This window comes from Salvelinus namaycush, chromosome 16, assembly GCF_016432855.1.
Source record: "Salvelinus namaycush isolate Seneca chromosome 16, SaNama_1.0, whole genome shotgun sequence".
Lineage (NCBI taxonomy): Eukaryota > Metazoa > Chordata > Actinopteri > Salmoniformes > Salmonidae > Salvelinus > Salvelinus namaycush.
In genome coordinates, this window is record NC_052322.1 from 42,524,020 (window position 1) to 42,551,384 (window position 27,365).

The 27,365-nt window shown below is 41.3% G+C and overlaps 2 pseudogenes; one reads left to right on the plus strand and one right to left on the minus strand.

The window, feature by feature from the left end:
• Nucleotides 1-1,018: 1,018 nt before the first annotated feature.
• Nucleotides 1,019-2,271, minus strand: LOC120060790 (annotated as a pseudogene).
• A 13,334-nt stretch (nt 2,272-15,605) lies between these two features.
• LOC120060791 lies at nt 15,606-23,884 on the plus strand (annotated as a pseudogene).
• Nucleotides 23,885-27,365: the final 3,481 nt, after the last annotated feature.

Here is a 27,365-nt window from a genome sequence, read left to right on the forward strand (position 1 = left end):
TTATCTTGGTAAAGGAAAAATGCATAACAGCGACATTTGAGAGAAATACTTTTTGGGGATGTTTTATTTCAGGTCATTAAACCAACACTTTACATGGTGATTTATATTATTGTTCAGTGTATTCCCCCAGGTGCTGCAGTGGGACCAACACTTTACATGGTGATTTATATTATTGTTCAGTGTATTCCCCCAGGTGCTGCAGTGGGAACAACACTTTACATGGTGATTTATATTATTGTTCAGTATATTCCCCAGGTGCTGCAGTGTCAAAAGGTAATTTCATTAATTCCAGGATTTGCATGTTTAGAGCTTATTGAATATTCATTTTAAGTATTTCATGTTGTTTACACTCTCACCACTAGGCTAACTGCTGGCCCATAGTTACTAGCACTACAACAAAAATGCTGTTAGTTGTAACTGATAGGCAGCTGAGATGCTGCTTGGATTCTACACAATGTATAGTCCAATATTTACACGTCTTTTGGGTTAGGGTGAAATATTTAAATTGTTCATTAGATGAGTCTGTTAGATGTGGTGTGTGTAACGTGAACGTGCATGTGTTAACCATAAAGATTTTGTTAAAGAGAACTCAATGTAATTACCAATATTTGCAAATTTTATTTAATGTCCGATGGAAGTCGAAACTATACAGGAGATATGGCAAACACAAGACAAATTTATGAAATCAAGTTAGTTACATAACATCGTGTTTATGGTAAATGGGGGTCGAACCATAATAAACATCTTTAAATTAATGTTGTTCAATAATTCAACCAAAAGTGAAAATGCTTCCCCCCCCCTTCTCCCAAACAGGTTTTAACATGTCATTGGACACAAAAGGCACCAGATTGTAGGAAAGACCCACCTATTGTTATACCTTCTGAGACAAAGAACTGGGTCAACTGGGTTCAATTAGAATCACTCAAAAATGATCATAATAACAGAAAAGGCACACAGAATCAGTAATGGTGTCAATTTCTATCACTGCACTTTTTATTCATAAAGTCACACACTTGACTCATCTCTCCTTTGTGGACATCCTCACTGAAGTGTAAGTCACACCAGTGTAGATGCCGTTGGATGGGAAGACCAGCTGACTGCCATTCATGCAGGTGACTTTTACTGTGGCCCTGTAGTCGAGGTCGATATTTGCTTTCCCCATTGTGATCTCAACATCCATGGTCTTCCCTGGCGGGATCTTCACGTTGATGGTACCCGATTCTGTTATGGTCTCGGTCTTGTGCAGGCTGGTGAATTGCTCCACTCCCACGGTCAAGCTGAACCCTGATGACCCCTCGACCAGATCTGGGATCCCCACTTTGACTGACACACTCAAGGTGGACTCCATCTTGTTGCTGACGGACCAGGAGGAAGTCTTGGTCAGGGTCTTGCTGTATGTAATGGACTTTTCTAGAACCAAGGAGGTGTCGTTCTGGTGAGACACGGATTTCACATTCTGGGGTCACCTAAAACCAACAAAGATACAAGATGTTCAAACAAGACAAAGACAATTTAATAACTGATAATAGATTTTTAGAAAGTCAACAAAAATAACAGGTGTGTGCTTGCTATCTTGGACTGATGTGTACGAGTAAAAGTAAAAAATTATTTTCTCTTTTAAAAAGTGTTGGGGCTATTTTGCTGACCAAGGCCAATTAAACATAAGGCATGACTGTCCTAGAAATGAGATGCCTGATGAATGTCGACCCCCATATTGGATTACATGTTTTAAAGTGGACAGCCCCCTTAATGTTAGAGCATCGGTAGAGTATTCCTGAGCCGTCTACACACACCTGGGGTTTGAAGAGGGACAGGGTGGGATACTCCATGTCAGTCATTACGGACGACTTGATGGTTGATGAAGAGGAAGCCCATGCAGTCGATGTCTGAGCCAGACCTGCCCTGCAGCCCCAGGCAGATTCCGGACCCCACATCTATGGTGTACTCAGTCTTCAGTTCCCAGCTGGTCATTTTTTCAAAGAACTGACGGTTCTGACTGGTCATGAACTTGATGGCACCCAGACGTGTGCCGGCGCCGTTACCCCACAGAGACAGCTTGGTGATGCGCTCCCCGAGGTTGAACTCAAACTCATTGAAAGTGTTAGCATCTCCAAAAGTCGCTACTTTCCCGTCGGTCAGCTCCGCCCGCACAGCTTTGACCTGCCAGCCTCCCACCGCCACTCCGATCTTCTTGAGGGTGGCACCGTTGTCCATGCCGTGGAATTCAAAGGAAGTGCCTCCACCACCGATCAAATGCAGTGTGGTTGCCATGTGTGTGTGCGTCACGTAACCTCAAATACAAATTTGTACAGATCAATTTAAGAAGCCTCCAACTCAAGGAACTGATTCAGACATTCAAAGCCACAGAGTCCCTCTCCTACTCCCAGCACCTCCTGCTGTTTCTTCCTGATCAACTTGGTGACTTATATGTAATGAAACATATTGTTGTGTAAGTGAGGACGTCTCTATGCACTTATAAAATTAATTCTGATGTTGCTATAATTACGAAGAATCATGATGAATATGAATGTTAGATTCCACTTCAGAATGAGAGTTGTTTATGGTGCTGGAACTCACCTTTCCAATCAAATGCCTCTTTGAAATATCTGAAAGAATAGATGGCATTTTATTAATTAATATATAACAATATTCATTAACACAGGCTACAGTATTCACAGGTATGCATTAATATATTATGACACTGTCTAATATAGAACAGGGTCTGTCAAACTTTTAAAGTACCTGTCCAATTAAAACTGACCCTCAGATTTAGTCAAGTAACACCTAAAACATGACTGAATAATAAAGTAAAGTGAACAATTTCAATGATCAAAAACAGTCCTTTTAACATACTTTTAGCAGGACCAGCTACAAAATACTTTACAATATACAAGCCATACCAAGAAGCTCTCCCTGAGCAACACAGGACATCAAAGAAGCTCTCTCTGCCTAACAAAGGAACACTGGCTTATAAAGCTGCAGAAGGAGTTTGTAATTGCCGACAGCTGTATCCCCTAACGAGAGGGCGGGATCAGAGCTCCAATCTGCACTGGGGCTGACCAATCAGCTGCTTGGGGGAATCCAGGAAGCCATTTCCTGAAATATACATATACACAAACCCACAACTCAAAAACTGGGGAACGTAACAGTATTGAAGATGAAGAGACAGCTTGATGTAAAGGACTACACTCAACAGTCTACTCACCTCACATTAAACATCATACTAACATCATACTTTTGAATTCAAAACAGAACAATAGGAGGCTGAAGTCAACCATGTGAAAACAAGGCCACAGTAAACATGTCGTACCCCACGAATGATGCACCGCCTCCTGGGCCAATTGACTTATTGTGTGTTACTAACAAATTGCAGTTAATTACCATAACTCCCACCTTGGAGCAATCAGTGTAATTTTGTAAAATGTTGGATCTCTATGGCAAGACGAATCATTCACCCAAGCTTTGTCAAAATCTTACCAGTGCTGTCTGAGATATCTTGTTTTACTAACTTACAAGCAAACATACGGACGGACGGACAGAGACAGATCCGTAGTCCCCTCCCCAATTCCATCGTGGGGAACAACAAACCCATACCATGCTTGATTAACTAGACTTTATAAATGATTAAGCAACTGTTTCAGAATATAGGAAGCTAAAAAAAATATATATATATGTATGTTTTGTTCATTATTTGGTCAAAATAAAAATGTAGCTCTGAAATATTTCCTCATATAGTAAGATGAGTTATGTAGGGACATTGTGTAATTACATACAACGATATGCAGGCCTCAGTGTTAAGGATGGCTATAGAAGATAGTAATTGAAGTAAACTGATACGTCTGATTCAATATGCAATAAACCTGTTTAAGAGTCAAGACTCAGAGTGAAGTTCAGTTGTTTAACACCAAAGACGCAACAGTGGAATACGTGTCTCTGGAGGGGAGAAGCACTCTTTCATAAAGCAGCAAAACTCCTCCCACGTCCATGCAATGATGTTCATCAGTAGTTTCTATTGAAATTCACACAAACCCTTTGACCCTGATTAAGACATTGTATTGTGCTAATCATGACAAATATGTATCAACAGTTTCAACGAGTCTTGGCACCACTTCCTCTTCTTGCTGATTAGCCAGAGAGCATATCGGTGGTTTCCAGTCACTACCCTAAACATGTTCACTAATATGCAACAACACCTTTCTCTACTCATACTATACACTCTTAGAAAGAAACGTTCTATCTAGAACCTAATATGGTTCTTTAGCTGTGCCAAAAGGAGAACCCTTTGAAGAACCCTTTTTGGATCCAGGTAGATCACTTTTGGTTCCAATTAGAACCCTTTTGAGTTCCATGTAGAACCCTTTACACAGAGAGTTCTACAAGTAACCCCAAATAGTTCTATCTGCGACCACAAAGGGTTCTACTTGGAACCAAAAATGTTTCTCCTATGTGGCGAGTCGGATAACCGTTTTGGAATCCATTTTTCTAAGACTGTAGTTTTGTTCATCAAAACATCCTATTAGTGTATTATTATTATACCTTTACTTCAACAAGGAACACAGACTGAGACCAAGGTCTCTTTTACAGCTGGGCCCTGCGTATACATGTTTACACATACAGTTTAGGTACAATGATTAAAAAACTAAACAAGACAAACAAAACAATCACAGATAACACAAAAAAATACAGCAACAGATTACATTTACACGCAGGTTATTCCCCTAACAGCACAAGAACTTGCATTACATGAAACAGTTACAAGCAATACAAAAATAAAAATTCTCCAATAAATATTTAAAATGGGCAAGGGGGACAAGAGTCTCAAGTTTAAGTTTAGTCTACAAGCTATTCCATAGGCAAGGTGTGTCCATGTGGTGGAAAATGTCTTATACTGAAGACATAGCAGTGAATTGTACAACCTGTATGCATTCTCTGTTCTGGTAATCATGGTTCGTGCAGGTGACTGGGTAAATACACAAAGGGACATAGTCATAACCTCCCCTTCAGACAAATAGGCAGAATGTCCAGAGTATGTTCTGGAAGTTAAACTATGTGACCTTGCTCAGTTTCTTTGGGGACTGAGCCTGAATGATAACAGCCAGTCGCATGCAGGAACCAACCCGTAAATCATGCATACATTTCTAAAAACCTTTTTGCTTTGCCCCTTCAGAGCTTCAGTAGACCTATACCAAGGTTTGTAAACCTCTCCGTACATTAATAAAAATAAAGATTGCTTCATTTAATTTTAGTTCCTGAGTCCTTAGTGGTGAATTTCCATGGCAATTCTGGCTTCACAAATGCATGGTTGATTTCTCCGTGGTGGTCGAACAGTGAAGGTCTGGCTGACAACACCAGTGGCATTTCCTTAAACCTGATTAACACATTTTATTGTGCTAATCATGACAAATGTGTGTGGTGGAAATTCAACACCAGGGACACCTGAAGTCCGTATTAAATGAAACATGATTTACTATCAGTTAACTGGATGTAGGTAGGGGTAAAGTGACTATTCATAGATAACAGCGAGTACCAGCGGTGTATGTGAAGAGTGTGAAGGAATGTATGTGTGTGTGTGTATGTGTGTGTGTGTGTGTGTGTGTGTGTGTGTGTGTGTGTGTGTGTGTGTGTGTGTGTGTGTGTGTGTGTACAGTAGTGCGTGTGAGTGTGTGTTTAGAGTTCACTGAGTGTACATCTAGCCTGTACTAGAGAGTCAGTGTAAAAAATAAGAATAAATACAAATAAAGTAGGGGTGTCAGTGCAAATATTCATTCTAGCCATTGTATAAACTGTTCAGCAGTCTTATGGCTTGAGGTTAAAAGCTGTTAAGGAGCCTTTTGGTCCCAGACCTCACGCTTCGGTACAGCGTTCCATGTGGTAGCAGAGAGAACATTCTATGTTTTGGGTGGTTGGCGTCTTTGACAATTTTTTGGGCCTTCCTTTGACACAGCCTAGTATAGAGGTCCTGGATGGCAGGAATCTCGGCCTCATAGATGTACTGGGCCATACGCACTACCCTCTGTAGCTTCCTTGCGGCCGGATAACGAGCAGTTGCCAAACCAAGTGGTGATGCAACCAGTTTGAAATTGTTGCTACATGTAAATTGAAGTATAAACACTAATTTCCATGTAGGCCTGAAATTGCCAGTATATAAGTAGTCAGTCCTGAGAACTTTGAGAACACGGAGAACGTTGACAACACTTAGAACAATGAGAACACTGAGAACACTGAGAACATTGAGAACTCTGAGAACACTGAGAACACTGAGAACACTGAGAACTCTGAGAACTCTGAGAACTCTGAGAACTCTGAGAACTCTGAGAACAATGAGAACACTGAGAACACTGAGAACTCTGAGAACACTGAGAACACTGAGAACACTGAGAACTCTGAGAACACTGAGAACACTGAGAACACTGAGAACACTGAGAACACTGAGAACTCTGAGAACACGGAGAACTCTAAGAACACTGAACACTGAGAACACTGAGAACACTGAGAACACTGTGAGTGAGAACACTGAGAACACTGAACACTGAACACTGAACACTGAGAACAATGAGAACTCTGAGAACACTGAGAACTCTGAGAACAATGAGAACTCTGAGAACTCTGAGAACTCTGAGAACACTGAGAACTATGAGAACAATGAGAACACTGAACTCTGAGAACAATGAGAACTCTGAGAACACTGAGAACTCTGAGAACACTGAACACTGAGAACACCGAGAACACTGAAAACACTGTGAACTCTGAGAACACGGAGAACTCTAAGAACACTGAACACTGAGAACACTGAGAACACTGAGAACACTGTGAGTGAGAACACTGAGAACACTGAGAACACTGAACACTGAGAACACTGAGAACGCTGAGAACACTGAGAACACTGAGAATACTGAACACTGAGAACACTGAGAACACTGAGATCACTGAACACTGAGAACACTGAGAACACTGAGAACACTGTGAACTCTGAGAACACGGAGAACTCTAAGAACACTGATAACTCTGAGAACACTGTGAACTCTGAGAACACTGAGAACACTGAACACTGAGAACACTGAGAAAACTGAAAACTGAGAACACTGCGAACACTGCGAACACTGAGAACACTGAGTGAGAACACTGAGAATACTGAGAACACTGAACACGGAGAACACTGAGAACACTGTGAACTCTGAGAACATTGAGAACACTGAACACTGAGAACACTGAGAACACTGAGAACATTGAGAACACTGAGAACTCTGAGAACAATGAGAACAATGAGAACACTGAGAACTCTGAGAACTCTGAGAACACTGAGAACACTGAACACTGAGAACACTGAGAACACTGTGAGTGAGAAAAAAACATGAGAGACTGAAACAATATCCCAATATGACTCCTAGACCAATTCTTGGTGTGCTGTGTCCTTTGTGTCTGAGTCCTAACAGCAACAACACACCGATAGATGACATTCTCCGTGAGGCACCTGATAGTCTTAGCAGTGTTGTTCATACACTATATACAGTGCATTCAGAAAGTATTCAGACCCCTTCACTTTTAACCACATTGTGTTACGTTACAGCCTTATTCTAAAATGGATTAAATTGTCCCCCCCCCCTCATCAATCTACTCACAACACCTATAATGATGAAGTAAAAAGAGGTTTTTAGAAATGTAACCCTAACCCTAAAAATTAAAATTAAACATCACATTTACAGACCCTTTACTCAGTACTTTGTTGAAGCACCTTTGGAAGCGATTACAGCCTCGAGTCTTCTTGGGTATGACGCCAAAAGCCTGGCACACCTGTATTTGGGGAGTAGTGAATTTCAAGCACAGATTCAACCATAATGACCAGGGAGGTTTTCTTATGCCTCTCAAAGAAGGACCCTGATTGGTAGATGTGTAAAAAAAAAAAAAAAAAAAGCAGACGCTGAATATCCCTTTGAGCATGGTGAAGTTATTAATTAGGCTTTGGATGGTGTATCAATACACACAGTCACTACAAAGATACAGGCGTCCTTCCTACTCAGTTTCCGGAGAGCAAGGAAACTGCTCAGGGATTTCACCATGAGGCCAATGGTGACTTTATAACAGTTACAGAGCTTAATGGTTGTGATATTAGAAAACTTAGGATGGATCAACAACATTGTAGTTACTCCACAATACCAAAATAAATGACAGAGTGAAAAGAAGGAAGCCTGTACAGAATACTAATATTCCAAAACATACATCATGTTTGCAACAAGGCATTAAAGTGATACTGCAAAAAATGTGGCAAAGAAATGAACATTTTGTCCTGATTACAAAGTGTTATGTTTGGGTCAAATCCAACACAACACATCACTGATATCCCTCTTCATATTTTCAATCATAGTGGTGGTTGCATCATGTTATGTGTATACTTGTCATCGGCAAGGACTAGGGAGTTTTTTAGGAGAGAAAATAAACGGAATACAGCTATAAGCACAGGCAAAATCCTAGAGGAAAACCTGGTTCAGTCTGCTTTCCAACAGACACTGGGAGATGAATTCACCTTTCTTCAGGACAATAACCTAAAACACAAGGCCAAATCGACACTGGAGTTGCTTACCATGACGACATTGAATGTCACAGCTTAAAAATCAATGGCAAGACTTGAAAATGGATGTCTAGCAATTATCAACAATCAACTTAACAGGGCTTGAAGAATGTTCAAAAAATAATGGGCTAATATTATACAATCCAGGTGTGCTAAGCTCTTAGAGACTTACCCAGAAAGACAGCTGTAATCACCGCCAAAGGAGCCTCTACAAATAATTGACCTAAAACCTCTTAGGGCTAGGGGGCAGTGTTCGGAAGTTCGGATAAATGACGTGCTCAAAGTAAACTGCCTGTTACTCAGGCCCAGAGGCTAGGATATGCATATAATTGGTAGCATTGGATAGAAAACACTCTGGAGTTTCTAAAACTGTATGTCTGTGAGTATAACAGAACTGATATTGCAGGCGAAAACCCAAGGAAAATCATCCAGATTTTTTTTTTTTAGGTCACTGTCCATTTCATTACCTTTCTGTTGGATACACAAATAAATGGCTCCCAGATTGCAGTTCATATGGCTTCCACTAGATGTCAACAGTCTTTAGAAAGGGTTTCAGGCTTGTTTTTTGAAAAATTATTTTGTAGTTGTAGTTTTTCAAGGTGGCTCTCATTTTGACTGTAGTCTTGTGGCGCGCGTGGATGAGGGTGTGCACCTGGTTATTTATCTCCGGTATTGAACATACTACATTCCATCTTAAATTGTATCATTTATTTACATATTAGGGTACCTGAGGATTGATTAGAAACATTGTTTGACTTGTTTGGACGAAGTTTATTGGTAACTTTTGGGATTCCTTTGTATGCATGTTGAACTAGTGGAACGGGTGGATTACTGAATCAAACGCGGCAACTAAACTGACTTTTTTGGGATATAAAGAAGGACTTTATTGAACAAAACAACCATTTGTTGTGTAGCTGAGACCCTTGGGATTGCAATTTGAAGAAGATCTTCAAAGGTAAGGGATTTATTTTATCGCTATATCTGACTTCTGTGACCCCTCTGCTGGTTTGGAAAATGTTTTGAATTCTTTTGTATGCTGGGCGCTGTCCTCAGACAATCGTATGGTATGCTTTCGCTGTGAAGCCTTTTTGAAATCTGACAACGCGGTTGGATTAACCTCTTTGGGCTCAAGGGGCAGTATTGAGTAGCCAGATAAAAGGTGCCCATTTCAAAAAGGCCTCGTACTCAATTCTTGCTCGTACAATATGCATATTATTATTACTATTGGATAGAAAACACTCTCTAGTTTCTAAAACCATTTGAATTATATCTGTGGGTGAAACAGAACTGGACTTTTTTCCTATGTGTATGTCAGAATGCAGAATTTTGCTGGCTGTTCTGAGACCTGTGTATTAATTTGCCTGTCCTCTATTGGTTGAGATGCACTGCATACGCCTTCCACTGGGTGTCAGCGAATAGGGAGAGTTGAAATGGAGTTTCTACGTAGGTCCCAAAGGTTATAAATTGCTTGGAACCGAAGTGTCCCATCTTTCCACTCTTCGCTCTGACGCAGGAAGGGTCTTGGCATGTCATTTTAGAAGCTCCCGTATTAGCTCCTAGATATATCCGGCTCTGTTTTTATTCGATATAGGTGTTGAAGACATCGTAATGTTGTTATTTTAAACCGAATTATATCAGTTTATGTCAGTATATTGCGATTTTCGGGTATTTATTTTCGTGACGTTTTAGGAAGTTGGGTATCTCTGGCCCACATGGCTATTGTTTACAGCTAATTGCAACGTTGAAGACGACGTTCTCCAACCTAGCAACGATTCTTTTGGACAAAGGACACATTTCCCAAGATTCTGATGGGAGTTCATCTAAAAGTAAGAACTATTTATGCTGATAATTCATTGTTCTGTTGAAAAATGTCAAATGCATAAGACGCCATTTCCTGCAGTGTAGCCTTGCGTTATCGCAGCCTGTATTGCGCAGTAAGGTTAATTTTAAAAATGTAATTCAGCGATTGCATTAAGAACTAATTTGTCTTTCAATTGCTGTCCAACCTGTATTTTTTTTGTCAAGTTTATGAATAGTATTCGATAAGAAAAGGTGCCTTTACAAGATGGCGCCGGACAGATTGCTTGACGTTATGGACACTATTCTCATTGTCTAAGCACGATGTGTGCCGCTAAATATGCACATTTTCGAACAATCTCTATATGCATTGTGTAATATGATGTTACAGGACTGTCATCTGAAGAATTCTGAGAAGGTTAGTGAAACAATTAATATATTTTGGTGGTTTATACGTTATAGCTATTTTTGCCTTGAATCAATGCTGTTGTTATGTTTGCTATTGTGCTAAGCTAATATAACGCTATATTGTGTTTTCGCTGTAAAACACTTGATAAATCGGAAATATTGTCTGGAATCACAAGATGCCTGTCTTTCAATTGCTGTACACTATGTATTTTTCAGAAATGTTTTATGATGAGTATTTAGTTATTTGGCGTTGGTGTCTGTAATTTTTCTGTCTGCTTTCGGTGCAATTTCTGACTGTAGCTGCAATGTAAACTATGATTTATACCTGAAATATGCACATTTTTCTAACAAAACATATGCTATACAATAAATATGTTATCAGACTGTCATCTGATGAAGTTGTTTCTTGGTTAGTGGCTATTTATATCTTTATTTGGTCGAATTTGTGATAGCTACTGATGTAGTAAAAAACTGATGGAGTAAAAATAGTGGTGTCTTTTGCTAACGTGGTTAGCTAATAGATTTACATATTGTGTCTTCCCTGTAAAACATTTTAAAAATCGGACATGTTGGCTTGATTCACAAGATGTGTACCTTTCATCTGGTGTCTTGGACTTGTTAATGTGTGAAAGTTAAATATTTTAATAAAATATCTTTTGAATTTCGCGCCCTGCACTTTGAGCTGGCTGTTGTCATAAGTGTACCGACGTCGGGCTTGCACGCCAAACAGGTTAACAAGAAGTTAAGCTTTTAAATGATGTTGGCACTTGTATGTTCATGAATGTGTAATATTACAATTTTGTAATTTGAATTTGGCGCACTCCAGCTTCACTGGATGTTGTTGATTTTGATCCCGAGTTGGGTAAGAACATGGTCCATCTTGTGGAGGTGATGTGAACAAGTCTCACTTCTCATGAGAACGTCGTCCACATAGATTATCGTACCCCTGGACGCTGCATCTGGCATTGCCTTGTGCAAGAAGATGTTGAACTCTGAGGGGGAGTTCTCATACACAAACGGGCAACAATTGAATGTGAAGAGCTTGTTCGAGAACGAGAAAGCCAACTTGTGTTGGTCACAAGGGTCGACTCTCATGGTCCAGAAACTGTTCGCCACGTCGACGGTGGAGAAGTACTTGGCGTTTGCCACCTTTGGCATTTCTTGGTCGAGCTGTGTCATTGGCCAACAAGACAACATGACCAGTTTGTTGAGTTGTCTATGGTCAACGGTAAGACGCCATTTACCCGTTGGTTTCAGAACAGGCCACACGGGAGCACTGTACGTACTGTTACATTCGTTGATTATCCGTTTAGCTAATAGGGAGTCGATAATCTCTTGTACCACTGTGTATGCTGCGAGCGGAATTTTGTATTGTCTCACAAATGTAGGAGATGTTCCGGGTGGCGTAGGAATACGCACCACATGAATGCCCATAACACCGCAATCCAGTGAGTCTGTCGACCAGATCTCACTGTGTTTGTTAAACAATTCTCTCAACTGATGCCTTTCCATGTCATTGACAAGACCGTCAGCCTCTGACAGTAGTTGTACTACCTGTGCATGGAAACCAGGATATGGTTCGGGGACATTGTACAGGTCTTCACCGGGTGGTGACGGCATGACTATCCTACCAATCCTTGACTTCGGCGATGTCATTTACAAAATAGCCTCCAACACTCTACTCAGCAAATTGGATGCAGTCTATCACAGTGCCATCCATTTTGTCACCAAAGCCCCGTATACTACCCACCGCTGCGACCTGTATGCTCTCGTAGGCTGGCCCTCGCTTCATATTCACCGCCAAACCCACTGGCTCCAGGTCATCTATAAGTCTTTGCTAGGTAAAGCCCCGCCTTATCTCAGCTCACTGGTCACCATAGCAGCACCCACCCGTAGCACGCGCTTCAGCATGTAAATTTCACTGGTCACCCCCAAAGAGAATTCCTCCTTTGGCCGCCTTTCCTTCCAGTTCTCTGCTGCCAATGACTGGAACGAACTGCAAAAATCCCTGAAGCTGGAGACTCATATCTCCATTACTAGCTTTAAGCACCAGCTGTCAGAGCAGCTCACAGATCACTGCACCTGTACATAGCTCATCTGTAAATAGCCCATCCAACTACCCTATCCCAATATTGTTCTTTTTTATTTTTATTTTGCTCCTTTGCACCCAGTATCTCCACTTGCGCACTCATCTTCTGCATATCTATCACTCCAGTGTTTAATTGCTATATTGTAATTATTTCGCCACGATGGCCTATTTATTACCTTACCTGTCACGTTCTGACCTTAGTTCTTTTGTTAATTCTTTGTTTTAGTATGGTCAGGGCGTGAGTTGGGTGGGTTGTCTATGTTCGTTTTTCTATGTTGGTTTTTGCGTTTGGTCTGGTATGATTCTCAATCAGAGGCAGGTGTCGTTAGTTGTCTCTGATTGAGAATCATACTTAGGTAGCCTTTTTCCACCTGTGTTTCGTGGGTGTTTATTTTCTGTCTATGTGTATGTCACCAGACAGGACTGTTTCGTTTCGTGTCATTCTCGTTTATCGTTAGTTTTGTTGTTTTGTTCGAGTTTCGTTTTCATTAAAATAATGAATACTTGCCACGCTGCAGTTTGGTCCTCCTCTCTTTCGCCCGACGAAGAACGTTACATTACCTCCCTTAAAACTCCAGTGTCTAATTGCTATATTGTAATTATTTCGCCACGATGGCCTATTTTTTGCCTTACCTCCCTTATCCTACCTCGTTTGCAAAAACTGTATATAGACTTTTTCTATTGTATTATTGACTGTATGTTGTTTATTCCATGTGTAACTCTGTGTTGTTGTTTGTTTAAGTGGATCTGGCGGTTAGTTCCAACAGCGGGTTGCCATTGATAGTTAGCCCCAAGCCGAATAGTTGCGGGGAGACGGATGGAAGAACGGAGTGCGGCCTTCCATCCGGTATCCGGGCGCCAGGTTCAGTCTTACAGAAACCTCTGTGGTTCTTGCCTAGAATCACCATGACGGACTCAGTTATCACCTTGCAAGCTTCAGGAATAGTCTGCCCGGTTGCCATTCGCACCGGTTCGAAAGACAAGGCATGTTGGTCTGGCTGCGCCAAAGACCGAAGAACTTGGTGCATGGTATCGAGTTTAACACCCAATCTTACCAACATTTCTGCTCCCACATAGAATGTATGTGGGAAGTCCGCGACAACCAGTTGGTAGTGAGATACTTCCTTGGTTCCAATGCAGATTGATAGCGCACACACCCCTATAGCGGTGAGTATCGTCTGGGGAGTCGTTCCCAGTGGAAATCTGAATGTTTTCGGCACAAGTGGATTGCAGTTAGACGTTTTCGAAATTGCGTTGAATATTTACATACTGATTGCAGATTTTTCCAACCAGGTTGCCAGTATGGCATCCTCAACCATAGTGCCGTTTAGGCACACACCCCTTATCAGAGGAGGGCGGTAAGTGTCAGCTGGTGAATCACCCAAGCCACACAGGAAAATCTCATGTTCAGTTAAGTTCCTAGTTGAACTTTTCACCTTGTCATTTGCCACCAATGGCGGACTCATGACCAAGTTCATCGGGTTTGCGTCAGATGCTGACATCGAACCCACGTCGAACCCGCAAGGGGTATACTCCCTCTCCCCCTCTAAAGCACTCCACGTCGCCGGTCTACTAACCACCATTCCTGGCAAACATCATTATGGACACCTGGACTTCCTCATTACGCACACCGGTACGTGTTTGCTTTAACATCTCCAGTTAACTGATAATGTCATAATTTAATATGGACTTCAGGTGTCCCTGATGTTCAATTTCCAACACACACATTTGTCATGATTAGCACAATAAAAATGTGTTAATCAGGGTGAAAGAAACCTCACTGGTGTTCCCAGCCAGAGCTTCACTGCTGAACCACCACAGACAAATCAACCATAAGTTTGTGATGCCAGAATTGAGGTGGAAATTCACCACTAAGGACTCAAAGTAAACTCAAAGTAAATGAAGCAATCTTTATTTGTTTAATGTACGGAGAGGTTTACAAACCTTGGTATAGGTCTACTGAAGCTCTGAAGGGGAAAAGCAACAAGGTTTTTGGCAATGTAGGTATGATTTAGGGGTTGTTCCTGCATGTGGCTGGCTGTTATCATTCAGGCTCAGTCCACAAAGAAATTGAGCAAGGTCTCATATTTTAACTTCCAGAAAATGTTCTGGGCATTCTGACAATTCATCTGAGGGTGAGGTTATGACTGTGTCCCTTTGTGTATTTACCCAGTCACCTGCACGAATCATGATAAACAAAACAGAGAATGCATACAGCTTGTACAATTCACTACTATGTCTTCAGTATAAGACATTTTCCACCACATAGGCTTTAAACTTGTAGAATGTTTTGATGAAAAAAACTACAGTCTCAGAAAAAAGGAATCCAAAATGGTTATCAGGATCTCCCCATAAGAGAACCATTTTTGGTTCCAAAGAGAACTCTTTGTGGTTTCAGGTAGAACTCTTTTGGGTTCCTTGCAGAACTCTACATGGAACTCAAAAGGTTTCTACCTGGAACCAAAAAGGGTTCTTCAAAGGCTTCTCCCATGGGGACAGCCAAAGAACCATTTTAGGTTCTAGATAGAACCTTTCTTCTTAGAGTGTATAGTATGAGTAGAGAAAGGTGTTGTTGCATTTGAGCATGTTTTGGCAAGTGACTGGAAACCACCAATATGTGTCGCCACTTCCAGCAAGAAGAGGAAGTGTTGCCAGGAGTGGTTACAACTGTTGATACATATTTGTCATGATTAGCACAATACAATGTCTTAATCGGGGTCAAAGGGTTTGTGTCAATTTCATTAGAAAACTACTGACGCACATCATTGTATTGGCATGAGGGGAGTTTTGCTGCTATATAAGAGAGTGTTTCTCCACTCCAGAGACACGTATTCCGCTGATGCATCTTTGATGTTAAACAACTGAACATCACTCGGAATCTCGGAACCAATCATTTTTCTTCCATCAAGATCTTCTATAGTCATCCTTAACACTGAGGACTGCATAACATTGTATGTAAGTACACAATGTCCCGAAATAACTCATCTTGCTATATGAGGAATATTTGAGAGCTATATATTTATTTTGACCAACTTATTAACAAAACATTTCAGGGAACAAATGCTTCCTATACTCTGAAACAGTTCCTACATCAGTTATAAAGTTTAGCTGAACAAGCATGGTATGGGTTTGTTGTCCCCCAATATTAAATTTGGGAGGGGACTACGGATCTGTCTCTGTCTGTCCGTTCATATGTTTGTTTGTACGTAGGTAAAACAATATATCTGAGAGCACTGGGCTGATTTTGACAAAACTTGGGTGAATGATTCGTCTTGCCATAGAGATCCAACATTTACAAAGTTACACTGATTTGCCCAATGTGGGAGCTATGGCAATTAACTGCAATTTGTTAGTCACACGCAATATCTAAATTGGCCCAAATCAAATCAAATGTTATTTGTCAGATGCGCAGGTGTCACCTTACAGTGAAATGCTTACTTACGAGCTCTTAACCAACAATGCAGTTAAGAAAATACCCCCCCAAAAATGTTTTAAAAAAGTACGAGATAAGAATAACAAATAATAGCAGCAGCATAATGTAAAAACAAACAAAATAGCTTGGTTGGTTGAGAGACGATAAGACGTCAGCCCTTCCCTCCGGCGCCATTGTGAAATAAATAGTGGATACTGCATCATTCGTGGGGGACGACATGTTTACTGTGGCCTTGTTTTTACATGGTTGACTTCAGCCTCCTATTGTTCTGTTTTGAATTCAAAAGTATGATGTTAGTATGATGTTTAATGTGAGGTGAGTAGACTGTTGAGTGTAGTGTTTTACATCAAGCTGTCTCTTCATCTTGAATACACTGATTGACAAATCTAGCAATGGGTGCTGAAATGTCAGGTTCCAAATTATTGAACTGCAGGGAAAGGTGAACTGAGAGAGGAAATTCTTCATGCCAGCAATTTTGCTCTGTTAAAGCTGCAGTAGGTATGTGTAGAAAGCAGACTTTGCTAGCAATAGTCCATCAAGTCAACTGGAAAGTTGCCAATTTTCAAAGTAGGTGACTGGTGCTATCTCGACAAAAAACAGGCTTTGTTCAGTCACTTTACCAACTTCGTTATCCTTAATTTAAATGTAATGCATAAACAGGAATGTTACCAACAAACAAACATTTATCTGGCTCCAACTTCTGCTCCTCTGTGTGCAGCGATAGACCCTGCCTCAGCTGAACAGGAGGGGAGGGACTCAACTCTCTCACTCTTGTTTGCTTTCTGTGCCTTCTGCCTGCAGACATAAATGTTAATAAATCCCAAATAATGAAGTTGATATAATTCCTCACGTATATTTATCTGTTTAAATCGAATTATTTGTGCATATTAGGTACATCCCTACCAGGGACACGATTGTCTGGAAGGATTTTTCAGAGTGATTGCAGAGTGAAGGGCAGTCAAAGAAGCTGGATCTTCTCTCAGAACATTTTACATACTGATAGCTGACAGTGTGATGACAATTTCACCAAATTTAAAAATAAATCTGACGTAATGCAGCTTTAAAATGGAAGCTTACTTAAATTAGAGAATCTATTTCCATCTTTGAATCTGAGGCCTGCATAAGCGTTGTATATTAGTAAAAACAAATCTTAAACTCATCTTGCTAAGTGGGAAAAAAAAGATGAACTAATGTTGATTTACTACCAATTAACTGCACATTTCATGGAACAAATGCTTCCTAAATGATGAAACAGTTGACTTACTGGTCATTATTTGTAGTTGATCGGTATATTTTTTTGTATTCACATTGTTCACTTTGGCCTGCTATTGTTTTTGTTTTCACATGGTGGACGTTGGCCTGCTCTGCTGATCCTGTGTAACATGTGTTCAGGTGAGTGACTAAACACAGGTTTCTCTAGCTAGCTCTGCTGATCCTGTGTAACATGTGTTCAGGTCAGTGACTAAACACAGGTTTCTCTAGCTAATCATATTTCTTGTTGCATTTTCATGTTGTATTTATGCTATATTATCACAGGGATTAATTTGACTCAGATATACAGATGTGGTATGACAGTATGATGTTTAGTTGTTCCAATATAGTTGAGTCTAGTGCTTTATACCAAACTTTCCTTTACATCTTTATTTGACTAACACAACTAGTATTTCATACTGAAATGACAGATTGTAAATGTTTAACCTCTCTGGCACCGGAGTTCCGCTAGCGGAACTCCTCCCACATTCCACTGAAAAGGCAGAGCGCGAAATTCAAAAGATATTTTTTAGAAATATTTAACTTTCACACATTAACAAGTCCAATACAGCAAATGAAAGATACACATCTTGTGAATCCAGTCAACATGTCCGATTTTTAAAATGTTTTACAGCGAAAACACCACATATATTTATGTTAGCTCACCACCAAATACAAAAAAGGACAGACATTTTTCACAGCACAGGTAGCATGCACAAAGCCAACCTAACTAACCAAGAACCAACCAAACTAACCAAGAAACAACTTCATCAGATGACAGTCTTATAACATGTTATACAATAAATCTATGTTTTGTTCGAAAAATGTGCATATTTGAGGTATAAATCAGTTTTACATTGCACCTACCATCACAGCTACCGTCAGAAATAGCACTGAAGCAGCCAGAGTAATTACAGACACCAACGTCAAATACCTAAATACTCATCATAAAACATTTCTGAAAAATCGATGGTGTACAGCAAATTAAAGACAAACATCTTGTGAATCCAGCCAATATTTACGATTTTTTAAAGTGTTTTACAGCGAAAACACAATATAGCATTATATTAGCTTACTACAATAGCCTACCACACTACCGCATTCATTCATCAAGGCACGTTAGCGATAGCAATAGGCACGTTAGCGATAGCGAATAAACCAGCAAAAGATATTAATTTTCACTAACCTTCATAAACCTTCATCAGATGACAGTCCTATAACATCAGGTTATACATACACTTATGTTTTGTTCGAAAATGTGCATATTTAGAGCTGAAATCAGTGGTTATACATTGTGCTAACGTAGCATCTTTTTCCCAGAATGTGCGGATATTTTTATGACACTCAACTATTCTGACCAAATAACTATTCATAAACGTTACTAGAAAATACATGTTGTATAGGAAATGATAGATACACTAGTTCTTAATGCAATCGCCGTGTTAGAATTCTAAAAATAACTTCATTACGACATCCAGCTTAGTTATAGCGAGAGCGTGCCCAAAATCTGGGCGCAAACGACTATTTCACATGTTCGACAGATATATGAAATAGCATCATAAAATGGGTCCTACTTTTGACGATCTTCCATCAGAATGTTGTACAAGGGGTCCTTTGTCCAGAACAATCGTTGTTTGGATTTAGAATGTCCTCTTCTCCAGTCAATTAGCACGGAAAGCTAGCAAAGTAGCGCAAAGCTCTCCTTCCTGAACAAAGGCACACAACGCAACACGCCTAACGTCCCGAATAAATTTCAATAATCTAATAAAACTATATTGAAAAAACATACTTTACGATGATATTGTCACATAAATCAAAGCCGGGGATATTAGTCGTCTATAACGACAGCTTTTCAGAAGGCAAAACCAGGTCCCTTCACGCGCTCTCCAGAAAACAGGAAACTGGTGACACGTCATGCCGAGAGCTTTTATTCGACCCCAGATCAAGTTATACACTCCATTTCTTCTCTCACTGCCTGATCGGCATCTAGTGGAAGACATATGAAGTGCATGTATACTGATATATATGAAGCCCATTTATAGGCAGGCCCTAGAACAGAGCATCGATTTCAGATTTTCCACTTCCTGTCAGGAAGTTTGCTGCAAAATGAGTTCTGTTTTACTCACAGATATAATTCAAACGGTTTTAGAAACTAGAGAGTGTTTTCTATCCAATAGTAATAATAATATGCATATTGTACGAGCAAGAATTGAGTACGAGGCCGTTTAAATTGGGCACGATTTTCCCCCAAAGTGAAAACAGCGCCCTCTGTCCTCAACAGGTTTAAACTGCAGGTAAAGGTGAACTGCACTGCAGCTCTAACATGTCTAGTGTCTAAAGCATTTATGGGTGTCTGTCTACACTTTCTACCAGTCAATCTGGAGAAGAGCAGGCGCTACCATGTGATCATAGATATTCATAATTAGGGTCTTATAGGACATAGTTCAAGAATAAGGCAATACAAATCATGACTACACTACCAATGATGCAGCTGCTTGCAAACTACAGAGTAGCATCACATGCCGGTAAAATAAAATACTTTACCTTTCTGAAACCATTTGAAATCGAGGTAAAGTTTGTATCTACATTCAGTAATGAAGTTTGAATGATTCAGGTATTAGGTGTTACTTGACTAAACCTGAGGGTTCGTTTTAATTGGACAGGTACTTTAAAAGGTTGACAGACCCTGTTCTATATTAGACATTGTCAAAATATAATTGTACATACCTGTAAATACTGCAGCCTGTGTTAATGGATATTGTACTATATTATAATATATTAATACATACCTGTGAATACTGCAGCCTTCTTAAAGAATGTTGTTCTATATTAATTCATGTCAATCTTTATTCTTTCAGATATTTCAAAGCAGCAACTTTTTTTGGAAAGGTGAATTTTAGCACCATAAACACCTCATATTCTGATGAGCATCTATTACATTCATACTCATCATTATAGGGCAGGTTATCATATTCTGATGAGCATCTATTACAATCATACTCATCATTATAGGGCAGGTTATCATATTCTGATGAGCATCTATTACAATCATACTCATCATTATAGGGCAGGTTATCATATTCTGATGAGCATCTATTACAATCATAACCTGCCCTATAATGATGAGTATCATATTCTGATGAGCATCTATTACAATCATACTCATCATTATAGGGCAGGTTATCATATTCTGATGTAGCATCTATTACATTCATACTCATCATTATAGGGCAGGTTATCATATTCTGATGAGCATCTATTACAATCATACTCATCATTATAGGGCAGGTTATCATATTCTGATGTAGCATCTATTACATTCATACTCATCATTATAGGGCAGGTTATCATATTCTGATGAGCATCTATTACAATCATAACCTGCCCTATAATGATGAGTATCATATTCTGATGAGCATCTATTACAATCATACTCATCATTATAGGGCAGGTTATCATATTCTGATGAGCATCTATTACAATCATAACCTGCCCTATAATGATGAGTATCATATTCTGATGAGCATCTATTACATTCATACTCATCGTTATAGGGCAGGTTATCATATTCTGATGTAGAATCTATAAAATGTGTAGTCATCATTATTCATGAGTATTCGTAATTATAGCAACATATGAAATAATTGTATAAGTGCATAGAGACGTGCTCACTTACACAACAATATGTTTCATTACATATAAGTCACCAAGTTGATCAGGAAGAAACAGCAGGAGGTAGAGTGGGGAGGTGCTGGGAGTAGGAGAGGGACTCCATGGTGTTGATCAGGAAGAAACAGCAGGAGGTAGAGTGGGGAGGTGCTGGGAGTAGGAGAGGGACTCCATGGTGTTGATCAGGAAGAAACAGCAGGAGGTAGAGTGGGGAGGTGCTGGGAGTAGGAGAGGGACTCCATGGTGTTGATCAGGAAGAAACAGCAGGAGGTAGAGTGGGGAGGTGCTGGGAGTAGGAGAGGGACTCCATGGTGTTGATCAGGAAGAAACAGCAGGAGGTAGAGTGGGGAGGTGCTGGGAGTAGGAGAGGGACTCCATGGTGTTGATCAGGAAGAAACAGCAGGAGGTAGAGTGGGGAGGTGCTGGGAGTAGGAGAGGGACTCCATGGTGTTGATCAGGAAGAAACAGCAGGAGGTAGAGTGGGGAGGTGCTGGGAGTAGGAGAGGGACTCCATGGTGTTGATCAGGAAGAAACAGCAGGAGGTAGAGTGGGGAGGTGCTGGGAGTAGGAGAGGGACTCCATGGTGACTCCGATTCCAAGCTGAGGAGGAAGGAATGGGTGTGATAGATTCCAGACGAATAGAGATGTACAAATCAGAGGAGGGTGGAGGACAAGGAGGAGTTAGGATTAATTTAAGAACGTGTCATTCTCAGTGACCAGAGGATTGTGCAACGATTTACTCACCCTAGACCAGAGCTACCGTCCTGTATTTTTTCATTACAATCCCAATCTAGTCCACCTGATTCTAATAATTAACTGTTTGGTATACTGAATCAGGTTAGTTACAACTGGGGCTGGAGTGAAAACCTACAGGAGGGTAGCTCTCCAGGAACATGGTTAGAGAGCCCTGCCCTAGACTGATGTGTTGCTCGACCTCTAGTTCCAACCATGAGTCATTATATCCCTTGGTTATTGTTTGATCCTTTCATCTTGTTCTTTAATTTACTTTTGGTGCTTCGAATGTATGAATCAGATCTGAGTTTGAGTTAGAGGTTTCTTAAATGTATCTGTACAAATTTGTATTTCAGGTTACGTGACGCACACACACACTCAACATGGCAACCACACTGCATTTGATCGGTGGTGGAGGAGGCAGTTCATTTGAATTCCACGGCATGGACAACGGTGCCACCCTCAAGAAGATTGGAGTGGCGGTGGAAGGCTGGCAGATCAAAGCTGTGCGGGTGGAGCTGACCGACGGGCGCGTTGCGACCTTTGGAAATTCGCACACTTTCAGTGAGTTTCAGTTTGACCTCGGCGAGCGCATCACCAAGCTGTCGCTGTGGGGTAACGGCGCCGGCACACGTCTGGGTGCCATCAAGTTCACAACGAGTAAGAACCGGCAGTTTTTTTAAAAAATGACCAGCTGGCCACTGAAGACTGAGTACACCATAGATGTGGGGTCCGGAATCTGCCTGGGGCTGCAGGGCAGGTCTGGCTCGGACATCGACTGCATGGGCTTCCTCTTCATCAACACCGTCAAGTCGTCCGTGCTGACCGACATGGAGTATCCCACCCTGTCCCTCTTCAAACCCCAGGTGTGTGTAGACGGCTCAGGAAAACTCTACCGATGCTCTAACATTAAGGGGGCTGTCCACTTTAAAACATATAATCCAAAATGGGGGTCGATATTCATCAGGCATCTCATTTCTAGGACAGTCACACACACATACAGACACATTAGTTATTATTGTTGGCTTTCTAAAAATCTATTGATCAGTTCCTCACTGATGATTAGTTCTAAAATTGTCTTTGTCTTGTCTGAACAATTTGTATCTTTGTGTGTGTGTTGATTTTAGGTGACCCCAGAATATGTGAAATCCGTGTCCCACCACAATGACACCTCATTGGTTCGAGAAGAGTCCATTACATACAGCAAGACCCTGACCAAGACTTCCTCCTGGTCCGTCAGGAACAAGATAGAATCCACATTGAATGTGTCGGTCAAAGCAGGGATCCCGGATCTGGTCGAGGTGTCATCAGGGTTCAGCTTGACCGTAGGAGTGGAGCAATCCACCAGCCTGCAGAAGACAGAGACCATAACAGAATCAGATACCATCAACCTGAAGATCCCGCCAGGGAAGACCATGGATGTTGAGATCACAGTGGGGAGAGCAAATATCGACCTCGACTACAGGGCCACAGTAAAAGTCACCTGCATGAATGGCAGTCAGCTGGTCTTCCCATCCAACGGCATCTACACTGGTGTGACTTACACTTCAGCGAGGGTATCCACAAAGGAGAGATGAGACAAGTGTATGACATCATGAATAATATGCACAGTGATAGAATGTGACACCATAACTAATTCTTTGTGTGCCTTCTCTGTTATTATGATAATCTTTGAGTGATTCTGATTGAACCCAGTTGATTCAGCTCTTCTGTTATTATGATAATCTTTGAGTGATTCTTATTGAACCCAGTTGATTCAGCTCTTCTGTCTCAGCAGAGGGTATAACAACAGATGTGTGATTCCTACAATCCGTTGCCTTTTGTGTCCAATTACATTTTAACACGTGTTGTGTGAATTATTGAACAACATTCACTATAGAACAATGTTATGTAACTATAATTCATTTCATTTATAATAAACCATTTGTCTGGAGTGTCAGTAAGCTTCCGCCATATCCCCAGTTAAGTTTATTCATCTTCCATTGGATATGCTATTCATAAAATTCACAAATATTGTAATTATCATTCCAATATTTTGATGATCATTACATTGAGTTGTAATCTTTCTAACTAATTGTTAGTCGTGATTCATTTATTATTTAATTTAAGAATCATCTAATGTGTTTGTTAGCACACATGCAGTCACACTCACACACGCAGAGTTTTTACCTCTGGTTGCACATTTAACATGCTGGTAGAAATGAGGTAAAATGGATTTAAGTTATCCTGCATTGAGGTCCCCGGCCACTAGGAGCGCCGCCTCTGGATGAGCATTTTCCTGTTTGCTTATGGCCTTATACAGCTCATTGAGTGCGTGTTAGTGTGAGCATCGGTTTGTGGTGGTAAATAGACAAGTACTAAGAATATAGACTAAAAACTATCTTCGGCCTGACAGTAGAGAAAATAGATGATCATTATAAGAGGGTAAAGGTAATGGGCTATATTTCACATACTTCCTACACATCACATCACCTGCTGGAGGCACAGACAGATAGCTGTAAATGGACCAGTAAAGATGTAATTATATAGCTCTATGGTAAAACTTTGGAAAACCTCAGACATGAAAAGACAAAAAAATATAATTTCATTGAACCCTGAAGATAGTTTTGGTGTAACTCCTGGTGAGATTTTTACAGAGAGAGAGAGACAGACACACATGGACACTACAGGTCAAAGAGGGAGTGCTGATCTGGCAGAGCCCGACATGCCCCAACATCAACATAACAATAAACACTAGTCTCCTAGTCGATACTTTCAACCCCACTTCACCCCAAAATAACTGGAAATATTCACTTTCATCCTCTGATCTTCATACCAAACTATGAGAAACAGACACACACACACACACACACACACACACACAGACACACACGTTTGTTATCAGCATTCTGAGCTATAGGGAATAGAACCAAGATATAACACATATCCTGTTTACACATGGATGCTAAACATGTGTTTACTCTTTGCCTGCCATATGTGAAATCTAAAATCAGTCACAGAGGGGAGGGGTTAGAGTGGTTGTGGATCCCATGGACACCTAATAATCTGCGTGCTCCAGGGCCGGAGAGAAAAAACAGAGAACTAATGGATTAGATACTAAAATAGGGCCGCTGTTTGTTTTAATCAGTCTGGTGACACAGGGAGCTTTTGAAAGCACAGGGGGAAGAGAGTCTGGAGGGAGAGATTGAGATGGGGGAGGTCGGGGTGAATGACCCACCAAACCATGGCAGTCTGGGGGGTGGCTAGCCATGGAGAGTTCACTGCCAGCCATGGAAGCCACTCACTCAACAAGTGAGTATGAGCATAAAAGTGACTTCAACATGATAAAGGCTGACAAAGATATTTAATTTAAAAACAAACAGTTTTTAGCGGTCCAAGCTCTTAGAGGTTAGAATTATGTGTTTGCTGAAACGTCTTCCAAGGCAGAGAGAAGGTGGCCAACACAATTTTCCCATTTGCAGCTGCTTTCTATTCTACAATGTGCACCTTTTTTTATTCAATCACTTCAGTACCCCGACCTCTTTCTCCTTCTCTGGAAAAAGCGAGAGTTCTCACAACATATTATTTTCTCTGGCGAAGTCACTTAGTATGATTCACTTAGGTTCTGAGTTGTGGCTGTGTCATAGCTGTGTGATTACAGTGTGTCAGAGTTCCTTTAATCGCTCCTTTCTCAGAACTGTGCAGGGACCTGTGGATTTAAGGGCTCAACTCTCTCCACAGTCTCTGGTTTCCCATTTGGTGTAAATTTTCTGAATCCCGCTTTATGTGTGTCTGTATGCAGCTGGTGGAAGTCCTTAGTGGGTGACCTCCCACCACATTGTGCATTAGATACAGAAAGATGACAAGCTGAATCTGAGAGGGGGATTTGAGACTAAGGACCATGTTGAGGGTCTGAGACTAAGGACCATGTTGAGGGTCTGAGACTAAGGACCATGTTGAGGGTCTGAGACTAAGGACCATGTTGAGGGTCTGAGACTAAGGACCATGTTGAGGGTCTGAGACTAAGGACCATGTTGAGGGTCAGTAGAGGGTCTGAGACTAAGGACCATGTAGAGGGTCAGTAGAGGGTCTGAGACTAAGGACCATGTTGAGGGTCTGAGACTAAGGACCATGTAGAGGGTCTGAGACTAAGGACCATGTTGAGGGTCTGAGACTAAGGACCATGTAGAGGGTCTGAGACTAAGGACCATGTAGAGGGTCTGAGACTAAGGACCATGTTGAGGGTCTGAGACTAAGGACCATGTTGAGGGTCTGAGACTAAGGACCATGTAGAGGGTCTGAGACTAAGGACCATGTAGAGGGTCTGAGACTAAGGACCATGTTGAGGGTCTGAGACTAAGGACCATGTTGAGGGTCTGAGACTAAGGACCATGTAGAGGGTCTGAGACTAAGGACCATGTTGAGGGTCTGAGACTAAGGACCATGTTGAGGGTCTGAGACTAAGGACCATGTTGAGGGTCTGAGACTAAGGACCATGTAGAGGGTCTGAGACTAAGGACCATGTTGAGGGTCTGAGACTAAGGACCATGTTGAGGGTCTGAGACTAAGGACCATGTTGAGGGTCTGAGACTAAGGACCATGTAGAGGGTCTGAGACTAAGGATCATGTAGAGGGTCTGTAGAGGGTCTGTAGAGGGTCTGAGACTAAGGACCATGTTGAGGGTCTGAGACTAAGGACCATGTAGAGGGTCTGTAGAGGGTCTGAGACTAAGGACCATGTTGAGGGTCTGAGACTAAGGACCATGTTGAGGGTCTGAGACTAAGGACCATGTAGAGGGTCTGAGACTAAGGACCATGTTGAGGGTCTGTAGAGGGTCTGAGACTAAGGACCATGTAGAGGGTCTGAGACTAAGGACCATGTAGAGGGTCTGAGACTAAGGACCATGTAGAGGGTCTGAGACTAAGGACCATGTTGAGGGTCAGTAGAGGGTCTGAGACTAAGGACCATGTAGAGGGTCTGAGACTAAGGACCATGTAGAGGGTCTGAGACTAAGGACCATGTTGAGGGTCTGAGACTAAGGACCATGTTGAGGGTCTGAGACTAAGGACCATGTAGAGGGTCTGAGACTAAAGACCATGTAGAGGGTCTGAGACTAAGGACCATGTTGAGGGTCTGGGACTAAGGACCATGTTGAGGGTCTGAGACTAAGGACCATGTAGAGGGTCAGTAGAGGGTCTGAGACTAAGGACCATGTTGAGGGTCTGAGACTAAGGACCATGTTGAGGGTCAGTAGAGGGTCTGAGACTAAGGACCATGTTGAGGGTCTGAGACTAAGGACCATGTTGAGGGTCTGATACTAAGGACCATGTTGAGGGTCTGAGACTAAGGACCATGTTGAGGGTCTGAGACTAAGGACCATGTAGAGGGTCTGAGACTAAGGACCATGTAGAGGGTCTGAGACTAAGTACCATGTTGAGGGT